The sequence below is a fragment of the Protopterus annectens genome, chromosome 3.part0 (genome assembly GCF_019279795.1).
Source record: "Protopterus annectens isolate FY-2018-M chromosome 3.part0, PAN1.0, whole genome shotgun sequence".
Classification (NCBI taxonomy): Eukaryota; Metazoa; Chordata; order Ceratodontiformes; family Protopteridae; genus Protopterus; species Protopterus annectens.
The window spans coordinates 1,298,158,231-1,298,179,340 of NC_056731.1; positions in this window are offsets into that span (position 1 = coordinate 1,298,158,231).

The window sequence follows — 21,110 nt, forward strand, 5'->3', positions numbered from 1 at the left end:
AGCAAAGACTGGACTTCATGCACCATAGCTGTAAAAGCCAAGTCAGATTTATTCCCACCAGTATGTAATTGAAAAAAAAAAACATTTTCCATTATGTTCCAAATGCAGAGAGCAAGCATTCATTTATTCAGGATGGACAACATATTGATTTTTTGCTGCAGATGTTATTTGAATATCATGGAAATGCTAAATAATTCCTAGCGAATCCAGAAAAGTTGCTCTAATGTTGTGAATGAACATAGAGACATGGAAAGATACAACCTTTATGTTGAAGAATTTCTTATGATGACATAGTTTGCTGTGTTGAGTAGTACTACTGATAAATTAAAAAAAAGAGACTGGCAACTCCAAGATTTGGATGCAACAAAACAGGTTACTGAGTAGACAACAGTGCTATAAAGAATAACACTATGTGGACATAGTAGAAATGGTAATCCACTGAACAGAACATGAAACCCAAGATAAATTGTTAATTTTTAACCAAACCATAGACTTATCTTAGAGACTAAAAGCACTTTGAGGAAAAACAAATGTTTTGTGAAAATCCAAAGGCCAGGAAGTCTGTTTTGAACCTTTCTAAATAAAATTGTAGCTATGAAACATAATGCCACTATAATGGTACTAATAACAGCCAATAGGAATCCAGGACTGAATCTTACTTGTGTTCAGCCATCTGGCCACATTTAGTGATGCAGTTGTAAAGGTGAGACAGAAACATAAAGTATCTCAAACAAGACAGGATGTAACAACATGGACAATGTGTTTCATATACAGAGAAGTCTCAACTGCAGTTATTAGTACAATCTATACCATCCTACAGGATATACAGCTGGTGAATGTGACAGTGTAGCTGTTATAAATTATTGGAATAAAAGTAACAGCAGTTTATAGTGCACCCAGCATTAAAAAATAAAAACAATATCATCTTCCTGGCATTTATAACTGAGACTGTCTGAAAACAAAAAGACGGACTAAACAAATAATTTATGATGATCATTAGGATGATGAAACCTAACTTTGAAGAAGTGCATATAATGTTAGTTTTAAAGGAGGTACTTTCAAATGAAGTAATGAAGAGATCCTTCTTACCCTTGTAGTTATGAGCACCTATTTATTTTTCCAGAGGTGTTTGGGCTAATAAGTAATCTTTTCTTTTCAGATTTGTAACTTGGAATTTTAGGCTTAGAGACCTTTATGCAAGTCTGCGTCATACTTAAGTATGTATTTCTATCAAAGGCAGTAATGACTGTATTTCATTCATAGCACCTCATAATTTTCAGGACCTCATTGTTCCTTTCATTATGACCATCTGATCCCATTTTGTTATATTTGGAGGACTTGTTCAATATGATGGGGTTTACAGAGTAGTGTTTATCTTGAATAGTGAAGAGGCTTGTGTTATAGTGTTCTAATGCATTAGTTACATCACTTATTTTGGAAAGTTTTCACTAGCCAAATTGCAAGAGAGCATCAACGAAGTGGTCATTAATTAACTTAGAGAGAGAGAGAAGCAAGCACCTTTTTGCTCAGTTAGGGTTTGTGACCTATGGAGATAAAAGGAGTGATCAGTAAGGATCTCTGCCAGGAAGTTGACCTCTTTAATATGGTCAGCCATATTTGCCAGACTTTATTCTTTAGCAGTGTACCTTAGAGTGAAAAGGTTCAGTCTACAAGATACACACACAACAAGAAAGCTTAAATGTAAGCATATGGTTACTCCCACATTTTAGGGGATCTGTTCTATTTAGATTGCAGTTTCCCAAAACAACTGTGCTTGTCTTAGAATGGTATTAGCACTGGTAAGATATTGGGAACGCTGTTGTATCCTTTGAAGCTGACCTGTTTTGAAGATGGCAGCTGTTTTTCTTATAATGAGTTTCTAATACATAGTTAACACCACCAGCTTCTGACCTACAGAGGGGGAAAGAAATACATGAAGCATTTTTCTAAGTAATACTCTGTTTATGTTGCTCCCATTATAGTTACTCATAATCCAACAATTCCATCAGATATGATATTCTTTTCCAGGAGACAGCTATACCCCAGGCATAGCTGCCCACCTGGCTATGTGGGAAAGCTGATATTTGTGGACTACTATGTTAGATCTCATGTGCCAGTCATTTAGCACTAAATTAAACAAGATTAATATGTTTTCTTTCCAATCACATGAAACATTAATGAGGATTTTGGGAGCTGGCTTCATTATCATTCATTCCTTCTACAAGTCAGCACGGCCAGTACTTAACCACTCCATTTTGGCATTTACTTCTCAGAAGTCAAGGCCAATGTCAGTGATCCTTGGCTGACTAAATTTGCAGATGATTGCAAATTAGGAGCTGTCATTGAATCTCACATTGACAAAAATGTTCTCCAAGAGGGGCTGACACAGACAAACAACTGGTGTCAGAGCTATGGACTAAAACTAAATACCAAAAAATGCATAATAATATCCTTTGGGAAGTCATCCATCCCTGGTAACTATCATATTGACAACACACCTCTTAGAGTTGACCCATAGGACCTGCTGGAGAGATAGGTATGTATCCCAGAAAATACCTTGTCTAAGGAACAGGCTCTCCATCCATGTGAAGCAGAGTTCCTCCCTAGCCCATTTCAAGTGCAACTTGGACAATTAAATGGGAAAACTGGAAATTCATTCCAGGTTTGTCACCTATGTCTCTAATGGACATAGGTAACCTGTAAATGGCTTATCTCCCATACCCATGGTTACACTTACCAAGGGTATCAGAACTTTTCTGAAATTTGGGATGCATAGCTAGGGTTAAAAAGGCCCTTGTGGTCATTAGCCTAGTGAACACCTATGAACCTAAGATTTTGATTAGCATGCCTTATGATATGATTACGGGGGAAGATGAGTATATAGAGAGAACTAGATAGCAGGGGTCCAGATTGTTTATTGATTTTAACAGGAATGTATGCATGCCTTTTGGACTCTTCACAGTTTATTAGAAACTTAAAATATGTTTCTTTCAAACTGTATAAAAGTACTAGTGCTTTCTCAGGTATGACAAAGTATTTTGTGATTCCCTTATGAAAAGACATCTGCTGATTAGTACAACTTTTGCATACAAAAAACAATTTGCACTCTATTCTCATAATAATTAGTTGGAGAAAAGAAAGCAATCAGAGACATATGAACTGTGGCATTCACTGACATTACATTTAGTCCTGGTGTACATATGCATTCATACACGTGCATGCATACACATTTGCATTCTCTCACATATGCACGTGCACAGTCACACACAGAAATGACTCATGTGATGCTTTCAATTTAAATTCAATCACCCAAATCCATTCCGTCAATACATTATCTCTGCTAATATCTACCTCATATGTATTTTATTATCATCTGCCTGTGCTTGTAACTTTCAACAGCTTTCTGTATCTACTATTTCTTCTTTCTCTCTTAAGCTTTATTGGCAATTTTGTGATGCCTATATAATATTCATAACTGCATATTGCAGACTGATACCACAGACTCTCATATGTCTCTCCAGAAATCTTCATTTGCAACTTTATATCTCAGTAGCACATATCATCTGCAAATAATTCCAGCACATTTTATAAAGCTTATGGCTGTAAGCTGTTGCTCCTGTGGTACATAGTTTAGGTTCATAGGTTCATAGGTTTATACTAGGCTATCTGCCCTAAGGCATTTATAAGTCTAGCCCAAAGTTTTGTGGCTTACGCCATCCCTTATGTTAAAAAATACTGTGCCCATTAGTTTGTTGTGCCTCTGTCCAGCAGTGACACAGAGATGATTCCCGGGGTAAACCTACGATCTCCCATCCACCAGTCAAGATTTCTCTTGAACAGAGCCAGCGAGGTGCTCTGCCTCACATGGACCGGGATTTTATTCCACAGCATAGGGAGTCTCTGGGTGACAAATCTATCCCTCCAGCATGTCCTATTTATATCCGTGCTAAGGTTTAAGTCGCTTGCTCTAGTGGATCTGGTAGATTTGGATTTTTTGAGGTGGAGCATGTCCATTAATTCCGGGTTGGACATGGCCTTGTATGTCAGGCACAGGTCACCTCTGAGCAGGCGATATGCGACTGAATAGAGCTGGAGTTTCTTCAGTCTGGCAGCATATGACAGATTTTGGAGTCCCTTTATCCTTTTGGTGAGGAACTTTTGGGGTCTCTCCAATTGCTGCAGGTGTCGGGTGAGATACATCCCGAATGGGGCATTGTACTCGATCATTGGTCTGATAAGTGAAGAGAACAGGGGAATAATGACCTCACTTGATCTGGATGTGAATCCCTTCATGATCAGGTGGGCAATGTAGAAGGTCTTTCTAACCACTTTAGCAATGTGAGTGTCAAAAGAAAGGCCACTGTCAACCTGGGTCCCCAGGTCCCTGATAACCTCTTCTGTGCTTAATGGATTGCCACCTATATGGTAGCTTGGGGTTACCTTGTTTTTCCTGAAGGGTATGATTATACATTTTTTGGCATTTAACTTCAGGCCATGGCTCTGGCACCAGTTATCAGTTTCCGTGAGACCCCTCTGAAGGATATCTGTGTCCGATGTACTTTCTACTATGGCGCCCAGTTTGCAGTCATCTGCAAATTTTGTCAGCCATAGTCCTCCTATGTTTGCCTGTACTTTTAAGAAGTAGATGCCGAACAACAGGGGGCCAAGGACTGAGCCCTGTGGGACACCACTTGTGACCGGCTTGGAGTCTGACATGGCGCCAGCAACTCTAACCCTGTGGGTTCTGTCCTTTAGCCAGTTTGCAACCCATCTTGTGACATATGGGTTTACATTTAAGCTGGTAAGTTTCTCTATAATACCCGAGTGGGGTATTGTGTCGAAAGCTTTTGCAAGGTCAAAGTAGGCTGTATGGACTGCCTTTCCCTCATCAATGGCCTTGGTGACTGTTTCGAAGAAGTCGACCAAGTTCAAAAGGCATGATCTGCCCTTGACAAAGCCAAACTGGGTCGGGTCCAATGTCTGCAAGTCCCCTATGTCTTTGTTTATGAGTTCCATTATAATCCTCTCCATAGCTTTGCAGACCAGGCTTGTTAAGCTTATGGGGTGGTAATTACCAGGGTCCGTAGAGGCACCGCCTTTGTGGAGTGGGACCACAGTTGCCGTATGCCACTCCTTGGGCACGTATCCTGTGGTAAGGCTAAGATTAAACAGCTGCCTTATATGTGGGTTTAGTTCCTCGTTGAGTTTGTGTAGCACACAGCCGGGGATGCCATCCGGTCCCATTGATGCTGTGTTTTTAGCTTTAGAGAGAGCAGCTTTCACCTGCGCATTTGAGATGTCTGGGAGGCTACACTCCGCTGGGATAGTTATCTCTCCTTTTGGGGGGAGGAGAGGGGGTGAAGTTTGCACTGAACCTGTCTGCCAGTATGTTGGCAATGTCTGTGGGTTCAGTGATTTTTGTATCATTTTGGACTAATTCTGCACATATCTGGGAGTTTCCACCCAGGTTTCTAACATAGCTGAAGAAGGCCTTATGATTGTCTTTTGAATCTATTGCAATTTTTCTCTCAAAGTTGGCCTTGGATGATTTTATGAGTGCTCGTATCTTTTTACTAATAATGATCAAGGGTGTCTTCTCTTTTATGGATTTTGCTCTATCATGTAACAGCTTTCTCCTCTTATTGTAAAGTTTGTTTATGGCTGGGGTCCTCCAGACTGGACGTTTGCCCTTGGTGGAAAGAGTCTTGGTTTTATTAGGGATTGCCTGATCCATGCCATCCTGGAGGTGTTCGTTTGATTCCCTCAGCCCTCAATTGCCTCCTGTGTGACCTTGAGCAAGCCATTCAACCAGCCATCGCTTCTGGGTTGCCTCTGAAAAGGGAGTGTGCATCCAGTGGGCATATCTGTTTAACAAATAGTATTATTATTATAATTATTATTATTATTATTATTATCTGATGGAATGTAAACAAAACAGAGACACTGTGGATATAATGAGCATCTCTGAGGTCTCTAATCAGACTGATTATTGTAGAGAAAAGTGTATCAAATGACACATACACACCTTTAAAAATATGTACCTAGTAAGTGGCACACACCCTTTCTAGTTAAATATATCAAAGTGGCTGCATTTATTTCATTATTCTGATCACTTTTTATTAAGAATAACTCCCTAGTAATTTTAGGTTTTTGCACATACAGAACCATGTTCTAATAAATGCAACTTTTCAGTGTTTAGTGTCATAATCAGTTCTGGAACTAAAAGTACATATGTTTTCTCTTGTGATCTGAGGTTTCTGTCTACTCTATCACCAGCATGGCTGTCAAGCTGCAGACCTTCTCATGGATTGTTTATCGCTTTTTTTAAATCTTACTCTTTCTCTAACTTGCAAACCTGGTAATCTTCTGTAGCTTCAGTCATAATACTACTTTCTGTTTCCCATCCACTCGTCAAGGTTTCTCTTGACGAGTGTTAGTGAGGAGCTCTGCCTAATGTAGATTGGAATCTTGTTCCAAAGCATGGGAAGTCTCTGGGACAAAAATCTATCCCTCCAGCATGTCCTATTTATTGTTGTGGTGAGGTTTAGATCCCTAGAGCATGTGGCTCAAGTGGATATGGTTTTCTTTAGATGGAGCATGTCCATCAATTCTGGGTTGGACATGGCCTTGTATGTCAGGCAGAGCTCAACTCTGAGTAGGTGGTAAGCAACCGAGTACAGCTCGAGTTTCTTCAGTTGAGCTGCATAAGGCATCTGTTTGAGGCCAGTGATCCTCTTGATGAGGTAATTCTGTGGTCTTTCCAGCTATTGCAGGTATCTTGTAATGTACATCCCATATGGGGCATTGTCCTCTATGATGGGTCTGATGAATGATGAGTTGAGGGGCACAATGACCTCTTTTGATCTGGATGCGTGAACCCTTTTGTGATTAGGTGGGCCACATAGAAGGGCCTTCTAACCACTTTGGCAATGTGATTATCAAAGGAGAGATTACTATCTACTTGGGTCCCCAGATCCTATGTCTTCCATATTTAGGGGACTACCACCTATGTGGTAGTTTGTGGGTACTTTGTTTTTTCCAAAGGGGATGACTATGCACTTTTTGGCATTTAGCTTGAGGCCATGATTTTGACACCAGGTATCCATCTCAGTGAGACCCTTTGGGAGGATGTTTGTATCAACCGGAGAGTCAGTTATAGTTCCTAGTTTGCAGTCGTCTGAGAAGATGGTCAGCCATAGTTTTCCTGTGCTTGCCTGTACCTCTGTGAAGTATATGCTGAACAGGAGGGGACTTAGGATTGAGCCCTGGGGATGCCACTTGTAACCGGTTTAGAGTTAGACCTAGCTCCCACAACTCTCACCATGTGGGCGTTGTCCATGAGACAGTTGGCAACCCATCTTGTGACATAGGGGGTTATGTTCAGGCTGGTGAGCTTGTCTCCAATACCAGAATGGGGAATGGTGTTAAAGGCCTTTGTGAGGTTTAGGTAGGCTGTGTGTACCACCCTTCCTCATCTATAGCCTTGGTAACTGTCTCAAAGAAGTCCACCAGGTTTAGGAGGCATGATCTGCCCTTAACAAAGCCGAACTGGGTAGGGTCCAGTGTTTGGAGGTTCCTAATGTCAATGTTAATGAGTGCCATGATGATGCACTCCACAGCCTTGCAGACCAAGCTGGCCAGGCTTATAGGGTGATAGTTCCCAAGGTCTGTTGTGGCTTCACCTTTGTGGAGCGGAATAACCATTGCTGTGTGCCACTCTATGGGTACATAGCCTGTGGAGAAGCTGAGTTTGAACAGTGGGTTTAGGTGAGGGGTTAGTTCATCTTTGAGCTCATGTAGGATGCAGCATGGGACACCATCTGGTCCTATTGATGCTGTGTCTTTGGCTTTGGAGAGGGCTGTTTTAACCTGAGTGTCTTTGATTTCAGGGGGCTCTACATTCTTCTGGTATGGTTATGGGCCCTTTTGGGGTTGAGAGTGGGGTGAAGTTTGCACTGAACCTGTCTGCCAGGATGATGGCGATATCGATCGGTTCAGTGTATTTTGTGAAATTCTGCACTAACTCTGAGCAGATTTGAGCATTGCCACTTAGATTCTTGACATAGGTAAAGAATGCCTTGTTGTTATCTTTGGAGTCCTTGGCAATTTTTTTTTCGAAGCTAGCTTTGGATGATTTTATGAGGGATCATAGTTTCTTGTTGATACTGATCAGGGATGCCTTCCCTTCTTGGGAGTTTGCTCTTTTCTGTACTAGTTTCCTCCTTCTGTTGTATAGCTTGCTTATGGGATAGCACAATCCATGCATTCTTGTAGATGCTCGTAGAATGCATTAGTAAAGGATTTTGCAGCTTGGACAGTGTTATCCTTTAGCATGGGGGGTTTGAAACTTTCCACCTTGGTCTTATGTAACGTGAAGTTTGCTTTTGAAAAGTGTTTCATGGTGGTTTCCTTGACCTGGGGTGGGGGTGAAATGTGGATATCCAGAGTGCCTTGTTTATGGTCAGATCTAACCAGAGAGGGGTTGACATCCAGTGTGGAACACCGATCACCCATTTTGGTGATGACCAGGTCCCATATGTTGTCACCTCTGGTGGGAGTGTTGACCAGTTGATCCAGCGTAGTTGAGTTTATAAATTCTAGGAAATGTTGGGCAAGGGAGTTAGTACTTGAGTAGTTCTCCCAGTTAATGTTTGGAGAATTGAAATCACCCAATATTATGGTGTTTGGTAGGACCTTTATGTTTCCCAGTGTTTCAAGAAATGTGGAATGGGGGTCCTGGGACATGGTGGGTGATCTGTAGCAAGCTACAATTTGAATTGCAGTTTTGCCCATTGTTAGCTGCACGTGGATGATCTCTGAAGCATCGTGCTGTGCCACTAACCTGGAGGTGTGGGTATCCTTGATGAATATGGATACGCCCCCACCTTTTGTGTTTTGGTCCAGGTTCTGAGGCCGAAATGTATGGTATGAGTTGTAGCCTGGTAGTGCTGGGGTGCTCTCTGGAGCCTTAACCCAGGTTTCTGTAATGCACATATCTCGATTTTCTCCATACTGAGAAGTGCCTCGAGTGCATGCCTTTTGAGGTTTAGACTTCTGGCATTGAGTAGCATTACCCTCAGTTTTTTGTTACTTGGGTTATTTACGGCGATGGGCTTGTCTTTTGAGCCTTGCCTAAAAAAGGCACTATGAGGGTGGCAAGAGCTTTGGCAAGTATTCAAAAGCCTAAGGGTGACAGGTGCAAGCTGTCTCTAGCAAAGCAGCGTGGCTTGTTGAGCATGTCATCCCAAGTGGACAGACACTGGATCCCCTTTGAATGACATCAGAAACTTAGCCAATTGTTGAAATTGATATTTTTTTCTTTATACCGTGGTATCATTCTTAGTGACAGCAGGATGCTACTCAGGGTCATACCGGCCTGGGCTATGTGATCAGAGAGCTCTTCCATGCCTCTTTTCATGTAGTCCAGAGAGGTATGGCTCAGGTCATTCACACCAACACAGACAATGACAGAGTCATATTTGTACTTGTTCTGGAGTGACCTGAGTGCTTGTGTTATGTGGCAGATCCTGGCACCCGACAGGCAGCTAACAGTAACCTTCTCCTTGTTCAGCCTAGTGAGTTGGATGTCAGTGTGCCTGACTATAGAGTCCCCTATTACTAGTGTGCTGGGTATGTTATTTTGCCTTAAGGGCTGTGATTGCGTGGCACACTAGTTTTGTGAAGTATGTGTTTCATGGTTTGTGTTGGGGGGTGGAGGTTGCTTGGATGTCTCCTTTGGAGGTCTCTGTTGCTTTTGCAGATTTTTATTTAGAGCCTCCGAGTATGTTTTTGTGTATTTATGCGTGTTTTTTGCCGGTGCTGGTTTAATGGGTCTATGTGAGACTAGTGGTGTGATGCAAGTATTTCTCTTCTCCTCTTGATCCAGTCTTAGGCTGAGAGAGCTAAGCCTCCAGTTTGGCTGTATGATTGCATCTCTCGCATGTATTAATGTTTGGTGGTAGGAAGAGAGGGTTGTCTGTGTACATGAGGCAGTTGTAACACTGCCTCAAAATGCCCAGATTCAGCAGTTGGACTGGAGAGTACACCTGAAACTGCCCTTTGGACGTGCCTGGATAGGTACAGTGAACTATTTTACTGATTGGCTAGAAAGGTCGAATAGAGAGCCTTATCCTTCTGTACAGTATAGGGGGGGTCTAGTGCTAGGGTTTATAAGTGCTTGCTATGAGTTTTGAGCAAGTGCCAGGCTGAGAAATGAATGGTTTGAGTGCTTAAGTTGAAAGTTTGTCTAGTTCTATGGGAAACATTGAAGAGGAGACTTTGTGGAGTTGGGAAGTTATACACTGGTTAACCAGCACTGCCTGATGTGGAAAACTGGGCAAATGTGGTTTTTATAGCAGGGAAATGAAAGAGATAGAAATTAGCCCAATATGGCCAATAAACTACTAATTTCTGGGCTGACACCACTCCTCCAGAGACAGATAGGCTGCTGAAAGCCCCCCTCTCTCACAGGTGAACACAGAAACTTCCTTCTTTCCAAATAAGGTATGGGCAAACACATGGGCTTGTAACACAGCCCTGAATTCGGCACTAACCTAAAAACTGGACTATACTAGCTTAGAAAGGTGAGAAACAATTATATTTTTTTATTTTTTTTTTCAGAAAATAAAGCAGATACAATAAAAAACACTTTAAATGCACAGAAAAGGATACTTATTGTTATATATCTCAGATCAGAGTTGTAGTCAATGCCCCTAGTAATAAAGTAGGAAGAAACACAAATACAGTAAAAGCAGATGAATAAAGTGCAGTTATATATAAATATAAATATATATATATATATATATATATATATATATATATATATATATATATAAACAATAGAAAACTAACAAATTGATTTAAACATGTTACCCAATTAACCAGAAAAAAAGCTCAAAACTGAGCCCTTTTCCAGCAGTCTTCAATCAGACAAGTTCTAACTGCACACTACTGTCACTAGGGTGCAGGGGAAGCTTCTGCAAAAAAAGATGGCCTGGATCAGTGCTCAAGATATACAAACAAAGCTAGATTCAGCAGACTTGAATCTGGTCTATGCAACAGCAAGAAGGCACACCAATTTCACAAAGAACAGTTCAAATAAGCAGGCACAATAAGCCTGTGACCAGAAATTCCCAGCTCAGAAGGGCAGAATCCAGCCTCTCCTCCCACAAGAGTGCAGACCACAAACCTTCTTAAAGAAGGAGGAAACACAAATATAGTAAAAGCAGATGAATAAAGTGCAAGGAGAGAGGAAGGAAGAACCTAAGTGGGCTGGCCTTCTCAAATCTTCTCTCTGTATTAAGGAGAGTAAACACTAGCCTGAGAATATGATCTCACTGTACTCAGTTAAGTGAGCTAATGAGAAGGACTCAGGAGGAGTGTTCAAATACAGACTTACAGTAGGGGTGGGCAATTCCAGAGCCACCAACACTAACACCAAGACATGAACAGGGAGGGTGCGTAGGGAACTAACTGCAGAGAGACACACAGCATACTATTCAGTGAAACAATTAGGTAACAGAAAAAAATAAAATACAGTACTTTTAAAACTGCAAGTTTGCACTTAACAGAAGAATAAAACATAGTACTGCAAGTTTTCACTTAACTTCAGCTTCTAATGCAGGTGATTTTAGCCAACCAGGTCACGCAGGAATTGTGCATAACATGAATTCTCAAACTTTTTGACTAGCACTTAAAGTACAGAGGAAACCCTCTAGGCGAACAGTTAAATATCACATAACAATGAAGTGAGAAGACCGCCACCCCCTGCTACAGCAGAGAGACACACAGCACACTATTCAGTGAAACAATTAGGTAACAGAAAAAAATGAAATACAGTACTTTTAAAACTGTAAGTTTGCACTTGACAGAAGAATAAAACACAGTATTGCAAGTTTGCACTTAACTTCAGCTTCCAATGCAGGTGATTGTAGTCAACCAATTCACTCAGAAATTGAGCATAAAATTGAATTATGAAGCTCAGAATTGCTCTCTTGAGGGCAGCAAGAAAATATTAAAGAAAGTGGCTCCTTCCACTCTACTGTTTCCTACCTTCGAAACTCAGGCCACAGCAGCCTGGGCACATGAGCGGAGCGAAGCCAAGGACTTTTGAAGATGGTCCAGCTGTTATATCCCAGGAAGGATCTAATTGAAATAGCTTAGGCTACTGTGACAGTAATGACTTTGAACATCTAGTGTTATGGTAAATGCAATTTTCACAACTGTACTTTTCTTTAAAATGACATGGCATGAGTTGTATGGCACACAATAACATTTTAATAGAATATTAAGCATAAGTGTACTAGCAAATGGCAGCCCACTGCAAATGACTTTAACAAGGGATACTGTGGCAATACTAAAATTATTTAAAACCCTGGTTAGAAAACTCTATACTTACTGCAGGAACTCAAGCTAACACTTGTGCTGCTCACCACAGACAAATTACAATAGTTCAATATAGAAGAAATCCATACATGCACTGATTTTGGAAGGTCATTGGCTTGATTAATATCTTTAATCCTGGATACGTGCTGGAGATGAAAGTGTGAGAACTTTATGACATCTGCTATTTCATACTGCACAATATGAAGTCCAGATATTCGTCCACATCCAAGTAACAAGCTTTAACCTACATCATTTGCAGAAAGAAGCCAGAGACAAATTAGGGTTGAGAACTTATGACAGCAGCATGCATAACAACAGCTTCCATTTTGTATTCAAGGGAGTTGATAGCCCACCTCACAGCTGATAATGTTAAGTCCAATCAACAATGTCATTACAGATATTACCCTCTTATGGCACTGAAAATCAAATAAGTATACTGGGATTGAAACTGACAAGTATGTGTCCTCCTCAAGCCCAAGTTCTGTTATGAATGACAGGCTGATCTTCCTCCATAAATCAAAAGTCAAAACGGACATGTTTGTCAGCTGAGCCATAGGTTGACTCATTTCATCAATGATTGCAATCTAGATGACAGTGATTGCATGCTGTCTACCTGGATACTGGGGGGGATATGTGGGAACCAGTTCCCCATATGATTCTACCAGCAGAAGGCAGATGGTAACCCTTAATAATCTTTGCTAGCTTTACCTAAGACTGTGACTCCAAGGTTGGTTACACTCTTTGTCTGATGACCATTTCTCTCTTCATCAAAGATGGAACGTTAGAATCAATAACATGTTGAATGAACACATTCCATATCATCCAGACGACCTATAGCTAACAGATCATAAAAAGACCAGACACATTAATGAATAGGTATCACAATGGTAGCAATAGCAAAAATAAGAATGGCATTAAATGTCACATGCCTTCGGGTAACAGTAGAATCAGACCATAAGTTTATTAATTTTAAATGCAAACCTTATCATATTAGTGTGTCTTTAATGACAACAAATCTAACTGACACTCAGTGTGCCCAAGGCATAGAACCATTGTAGTGTAGGATATCAATCCATTGCAGGATGTATACAAACCCACACTCACAGACCATGTATATAACTTGAACCATGCAAAGTTCCACCAGTTCATCTAATGGCATGTCCTTTGGATAATTTAATAAAAATGGCCTACTGTTGTTTTAAAACATTTCTGTAGATTAGCTGCTCTAATAAAAGGGACTAGTCATATGATAAGATGAGCCATCATTTATATCTTAATGAGACTGAATGAAACAGTGATAACAATCAGCTCAAATAGCCATGAAGCAGTTAAAAAGAAAAATCATAAAAGCTGCTGAACAATCAAATTATTAGATAGGATGAAACAATAATCAGAGTGGGAATCGTGGTAAAATGAGGTTTCAGTCAAAGTAATGATAGAGTGCCTCCCAGTTAGACAGCTATTTATTTCCTTGGCTATTTCTCAGCAGACACAAATTTCTCAATTTGCATATTATTTTACTTGTTACATTTACAATGACCACAGTGATACAAAACAAATACAGTAGTTCCATTTGGTCATGTGAGATGGGCTCCATATTGGCATCAGTTAACTCATGGGCTCCACATAGGCATCTGTGAGCTAATTTTTTTTCTTTACACTAAACCAGTTGAGATGGTATTGACTTGGTCTCAGAGCTACATGTACTGCACTGAATGCCAGCAATATAAAGCCTTAGTGACAACTGTATGAACAACAGTCAACATATTACAAGTCATATAACATGAAAATCGAGGACCTCAGCATCCTGTAAGCCATCAGAAAAAAAACAGTGCAGAAGTGGAAAACACAAGTAAAACTGCCCTCATGTAAATACAGTGTCCAGAGTAACTTTTTTGGGGGGTGCTACATTCTGTTAGTTTGTATATGATTCAAAAACTTCTAGCTACAGGCCTAATTGCAATCTGCTGTATACTACAGAAGTAATAGAAGACACTAGTAGGTTCATAGATTACTAGTCTAACAGCTTAAGGGCCCTTACAGGCCTAGCCAATATAACCTAATTTTGCATAATATATGGTCACCAGGGATAAGAGCATGGCATGGATTTATGCCTGTGCACTGAGTTATCTTACAGATTGCCCCTGCCCATAAGGGATATAGGTACTACCTCAGGTATGAATTTGTGATTTCCTATCCATGTAAGCTGAATTTTCTTGGTATGCTGTATGTTTTTTTAATATTCCAAATTAATGCATACAATGTCAAACTGTAATTATACATTCAAAAGTCTTTCCTGGGTCCCTCAAATGTCTACTGAGGCACTAAAATATTTGCAAGGCACTTAAATACAGATTAGTTATAACAGAACCACTGTGACACCTATTTCTTCAATGATTTAGATAAATTGTGTTTTCCATTAAATAAGGCAGAAACACTGCTGACAAAATAAATAACATTTCAAATGAAGGCTCTCTATATATGAACCCACAAAAGAAAGAAAATGTGCGTATTCAAAGAACACGAAACATTCTACTAGATAGAATATACTGTTAAAATATGCTTCTTATAATATACAGGATAAATCTATCTCTAATATATAATATTTTAGGTCCACTGCTTTCTATTCACATACTTGGAGGTGTCTATTTTGCTTCAAGGTTCAGTTATACTGTTTTTGTTGTCAAAGTTAGCAGACTCCAGAAAAGGTCTTAACTCGTCTGAGGGAGTTTCAAATGATACACACACACACACACACACACACACACGCACGCACGCACGCACGCACGCACGCACGCACGCACACACACACACACACACACACACACACACACACACACACACACACACACACACACACACACATACACAGCCTCACATCTCTCACCACTAATCCTCCAGAGACACTTACCTTATCTTCCTTTTTACATGACGACCTCCACAGACTACATTGTGAGATGGCAGCTTTTCAGCCATGTTAACAAACATGGATGGATATGTTGCTTTATGCAGAAAAGTGAATCTCTGTATCACTGTACTGCATAAGTCTCATATCGCAGTCATTTCTGGGGGAAACCACATGCACATGCATAAGCTGCTCCCCTGGAATACCTCATTGACATGTAGCACAGCTCAGGAGGTGACACACCTCAGTGATTCTACAGACCCTGAAGAGTCACTGTGCAGGTCATGTCTCTGAATGAGGAAGAGCTACCACTAGAGGGAAACCAGCAGAGTTAGGGCTTACCACTAGTTGTAGGCCTGTCTGAATCAGAGCAGAATATTCTTGCTCCACTGTCCATTATCCTTAATGTGAGATACTCTGCTGAAAGATCATAGAAAAACAAAACTGCATATAACTATTGACATCTTGTGTCAGTCACTACTTTAGTCTTATTTATTACATTTCTAAAGGCAAAATCAGTACTTTGCGTAGATATAAAAGCAGACTGACAAGGGCCCAGGATGTCATGGAATACAGAATTTCCTTAAAGCTGTAAGCAAGCCACTATCCTGATACTCTTACTCAAAAGTTAGAGTAAAGATAGAATGAAATTATTCTACATTATTTGGATCAAGAGATGGTTTCTAGAGAACTGTGGTAATCTGTACCTTTTTAATTAAAAATGTCTATCCATAGATATGATCAGATAATCTAATAAATCACCAACCATGAGACTGCAGCAATATTTTCAAGTCAGGCAAACCCAGGGTTCAGCCTGCAATACACAGAATGTGCAGACAAAGCAGTATACGTGAACTCCCCATGGTCAAAATAGTTAAACATAAATCTCAGAGGTACAGGTAAGGCATATGCATAAAACATGGCACTGAACTATGGTCACATCTTTGGGGGGGCTCCATTTGTTTGGCCATTGATGCTTTATCAGCCCAATCCACCAAAGATTATGTGAATCTAGACCAGAACTCCCCACCATGGCCAATATTAGTACTTATTTCTTAGGTCTGTGCATCCAGGGAAGGAATAGAAATGGACTTACCCCCCCCCCCCTTGGGAGTCATGTTACCACTCATTCTTTAGTTTCATCAGAATGAGATTTAATTAAATTAGTTCATTGTGCTGCAGTTCAGAAAATGAATATATACCTCATGGGAAGAGGACACCAGGCCTTGGTAACAGTAAACAAAAAAATTGTGTCAGCTGAAATAGCAAAAACAAAATGGAAACTTCGCTGCTGATATAACAAAGTCTCACAATCCAAATAATGCAGGGTTCCAGCTTAACACAGAATGCTTGCTGCAAAATAAGGCCAAAAGTTCATGCTTATACAGACACACAGAGCGATAGACACATATGCATGCATGTGTGTGTCACACACACACACACATACACACACACACACACACACACACACACACACACACACACACACACACACACACACTCACTCACTAATACACACATACACATGCACCACGCACATACACATGCTCCACACACACACACACACACACACACACACACACACACACACACATGCAGTGACAAGTCTATGTACAGATAAGGTTTACTTTGAATGAGCATGGTAATAAATAATCAGCAGCTATATTGGGTCACATAGATTGGAAAATGTATCACTAGCTGAAGATTGTCAGTCTGGACTCATGATGCCTTATCAAAAGTAATTTCTTAAAAGGGCCAAAAATGTGAACCCATATTGCTGAAAACCACTTTCAGTGAAAAAATAAAGCATTATTGCAGGAAGGCAATCCCCCTCCGCCAGTCCCCCTTAAGGAAGGGGCTCCACAGTCGCCTAACTTATATATACTAATTACAGAGTCATAACATTACTGGAGAAAAAGGCCAAGTTGATGAGCACTGAAAGGGTTTTTCAGTAATATGGATTCAGTTCCACCTCCTAGTACACAGAGAAATTGCTGCCCTAAACATTTGTCTCCCATCATGTTCTTTAACAAGCATTACACAGGACAGTATTCAATAAAAAAAAAAAAAGAAATGGTATTCGTGTTCAGTTAAACTAAGCAGTTTTTGTTTTGGATCAAAGAAATTTAACATGCCATGTCATATAAATACAAACAGCTTAGAAGAGGTAACATGAATAAAAATTTTGGGAGTCCTAGTAGGTCACACATTATCCTTCGGAAATTATCTGAACACCATGCTCATCAAATATTATAAAGTAATTTACTGTATACTAAGGTTTACAAGATCTAGGAGTCCTTTAATTATCTGCAGTTTCTATAACAGTTTAGCAGATCTATTCTGAAATATTGCTGTCCCTTGTTGACACCAGATACAGAACTATGTCATGGAAATAAAACACACTCAGAAAGTGTTAACACATGGAGTAAAAGCCATGGAAAATGAAAATATCAAATGACTAGACAGCTTTGGCCATTTTCACTATGTTATAGATTGAAGGGGTTATTAAATGTATGTTTATAAGACATCATAAGATGAAATTTATGTTTATAAGACATCATAAGATGAAATATATAAGAAGGCTTTGGCTTGTGAACGAACTCTAGAAATGAAGATCTGAAACTGATAAGACCATTAGATAGAAACACTACGGTAACCATTTGTTTCTCAAAGATATTTTTTTACTTCTGGAATTCTTTAGTGAAAGTAATAAGGCATAGAAACAGTTTAGCAAGCATCAGGGGTGAATACCACTGCAATGTAACAATACGTTAAGAGCACAATTGTGGTTTAATTTTGGAAAGGGAAAAATGGTAATGACAAGACAGAGCCAAAGTCATGATTTCTCAAGTGCATTTGATAGAGTGGATGCATGGCTAATTCTACAATAACTCCACAGCCTTCAGTTGTCTGTTTGGAAATACCTTACTATGTCTTCATCACTCTCCTTCAACTTTTTATCCCTTTTCCTACTTTATAACATTTCCTCCTCCCCTTATCTTCTTCTCACACCTTGTCTTCATTCCATCTTCTCACAAATTATGTACAAGGTGTATATAAACTCATGTTTTGCTGTTCATTTAAAATTCATAGTCTGCATTTATTTGTATTTAATTTTTATATTGTTCTCAGTACATGCTGTGTTACGTCTGGTCTCTATAACCCCAGGCAAAACCTGAAAATGGTCCATCAGGATAAGTGTTCTATCCTTGTAACTAAGGACAATTAAACAAAAGTCAACTATAAATAAAAAAAAATTAAATGTGCTTTAGGCAGGCCTTATATATTAAGTGATGTAAAAAGTTTTTTTTAGTCACTGAGAATGCTAAGCTGTATCAATAATTTCCAACATTATCTGGATGTCATTATTAAGAACAGCAATCCAATTTTCTAAGGAATGCTTTCTCAGATCACAGTCTACTACCAATGGTATTGAGTATATTGGAATGACAAGATGTCGCAAGGCAGAAAAAAATAGACTCAGTGATACTGAAATGAGCAGATAACAGGACATCTGTAATAAACTGGACAAGGAAGATTTGGAAGGAACACTATGACACTTGATCATCTATGGTTGCAAAGTGGGAGCTGCTGAAATTCCTACTGTGTCAAATGTGAAATGAGGTCATATATGAGAGGTGTTACCAGGAGAAGGAAAAAAAGTAGAAGAAATTGGCATTCTCTGACAATTCTTCAACTTGTTTGTTATTGTCTGGTACAACTATAATCATAAATAAGCAAGATGAAGAGGATTAGAGAGAAATAATGCTGATGAAGGAAAAAAGCTTGTTTGAAGGCAAGTTGCACCCGCCACCACTGCTAATTATATGTACCAGTTCCACAGTCATACCATCTTGGGGAAAGGGAAGTCTCTGATGTACTGGTAGTGTTTCCTTTTGTGGAAAAGCTGGACAGTCAAACAGTAATTGTCCAGGTCTCCTTCAATAAAAACTACACCAAATGACATCTGACGACCTTTATTAGAACTTCCATAACATAGCTTTGTTCACCAATTTTATTAGTTATAACTGACTATAATATAGTTGATTGTTGATTCTGAACACAGCATAAACATCCTTGTAATGTTAAACAGGGCAGCGTACCTACTCACCCTGCCCAGAAAGCAGGGTCCATACCTTTGCTCGCTTACTTTATTTATGAAGCAGCGTCCCATCTCACTTCATACACCATTCATTGAATTACCTTCCACCAAATAAGCAGCATTCTTACCTCAGCTTGCTTATCTATTCAGCAAGCTTCCTCCAGCTGCTCATTTTCCTTTCTCTCTGCTCCTTGAAATGAACATCCATAAACCAGAGGGGGAAAAGAAGAGGGCAAGCCTGTCCCTCTTCCCTGCCCTACCCCAACTGATAAAACCCAATCCCCCCAACCTCCCAACAAACATGGGGAGGGTAGTAGGGTAGCAAGTTCATGCCAAAATGTGATTGCATACCCAGCTACACTTGTCTAAACCTCTTAAGCACCTCCTTACCCTTATCTCATTTCCTCCCAATCGTCCCTTCCTCCACTTAACCCTTTCACCTCCCCAACCCACTTAACTCCCACTAATATCAAAATAACCCCTCATGAAGATGTCCCAGGACAACTTGGTTTGCTGCCAAACTTCATTTGTCCTGGTCCCCTTCAATAAACACATCACACCGAATGACATTTAATGACCTTTACTAGAACTTGCATAACATAGCTTGTTCACTAACTTTATTAGTTGCAACTGACCATAATATAGTTGATTGTTGATTCTAAACACAGCATAAACATCCTTGTAATGTTAATCAGGGCAGCATACCTACTCACCCTGCTCCAGTAAGCAGCGTCCATTCCTCTGCTTGCTTACTTTACTTATGAAGCAGCATCCCATCTCACTTCAATCCCATCTCACTTCATACAACATTCATTGAATTACCTTCCACCAAATAAGCACCATCCTTACCTCAGCTTACTTATCTATCCAGCAAGCTTCCTTCAGCTGCTCGTTTTCCTTTCCCTCGGCTCCTTGAAATGAACATCCAGACACTAGAGGGGGAACAGGGCAAGCCTGTCCCTCTTCTCCACCAACCAGCCTGACCAGGCTGTTCCCCCTCCCTTCTACCCAAAATTGTTCAATCAACTACCTCCCATAATGAGAAGGGTTAAGCCAAACATCATTCGGTGTACCCATCATCCGTAAAGACCTTAGAATCCTACATGCCATCCCTGAAACATGCCCCAGTGAAACCAAATAAAGTAGGATTACCCATGACTCCACTGTATCACCAGAACATCCACTCCAAAAGAATACATTTCCTTTTAGACCGCTTCCTTCTAGCCACTAATCATGGCTTAACCTGAATGGAATGACAACCTATAGCCACAACCCTGTCAACTGTAGCATATCATCTTAGCCCACAAAACTACCCAGTTCTGGATGTGCAGTAACCCGATTACTGTAGAGAATAGTCTAACTCTAGAACTTTAATGCCCTAACCCTAAATGGCAGAAAACCACCACCCCTTGCCCTAGTTCCTGAAAATTCGCCTATGCTCAGCAATTATGTACTGTACATGCCCAGTCATAAACACCCCCAATTCATTCATTACCAAATGACAATATGAACTAGAACCCAGGCCACCCCACTCAGAACCTCCTAGCAACCATCCTAGCTAGAACACTAAAACTACTGACCATCCTTGACCCCTGTTTGTCCCTGGCCTTTCCTCTAGAAGTCTCTCTTACCTTATGTTACCTATACCACTATGTTACCTATACCACTTGTAAGTAATCAAGACCTGGCCTACAGCTGCCATATCCGGCAAACAAGGTT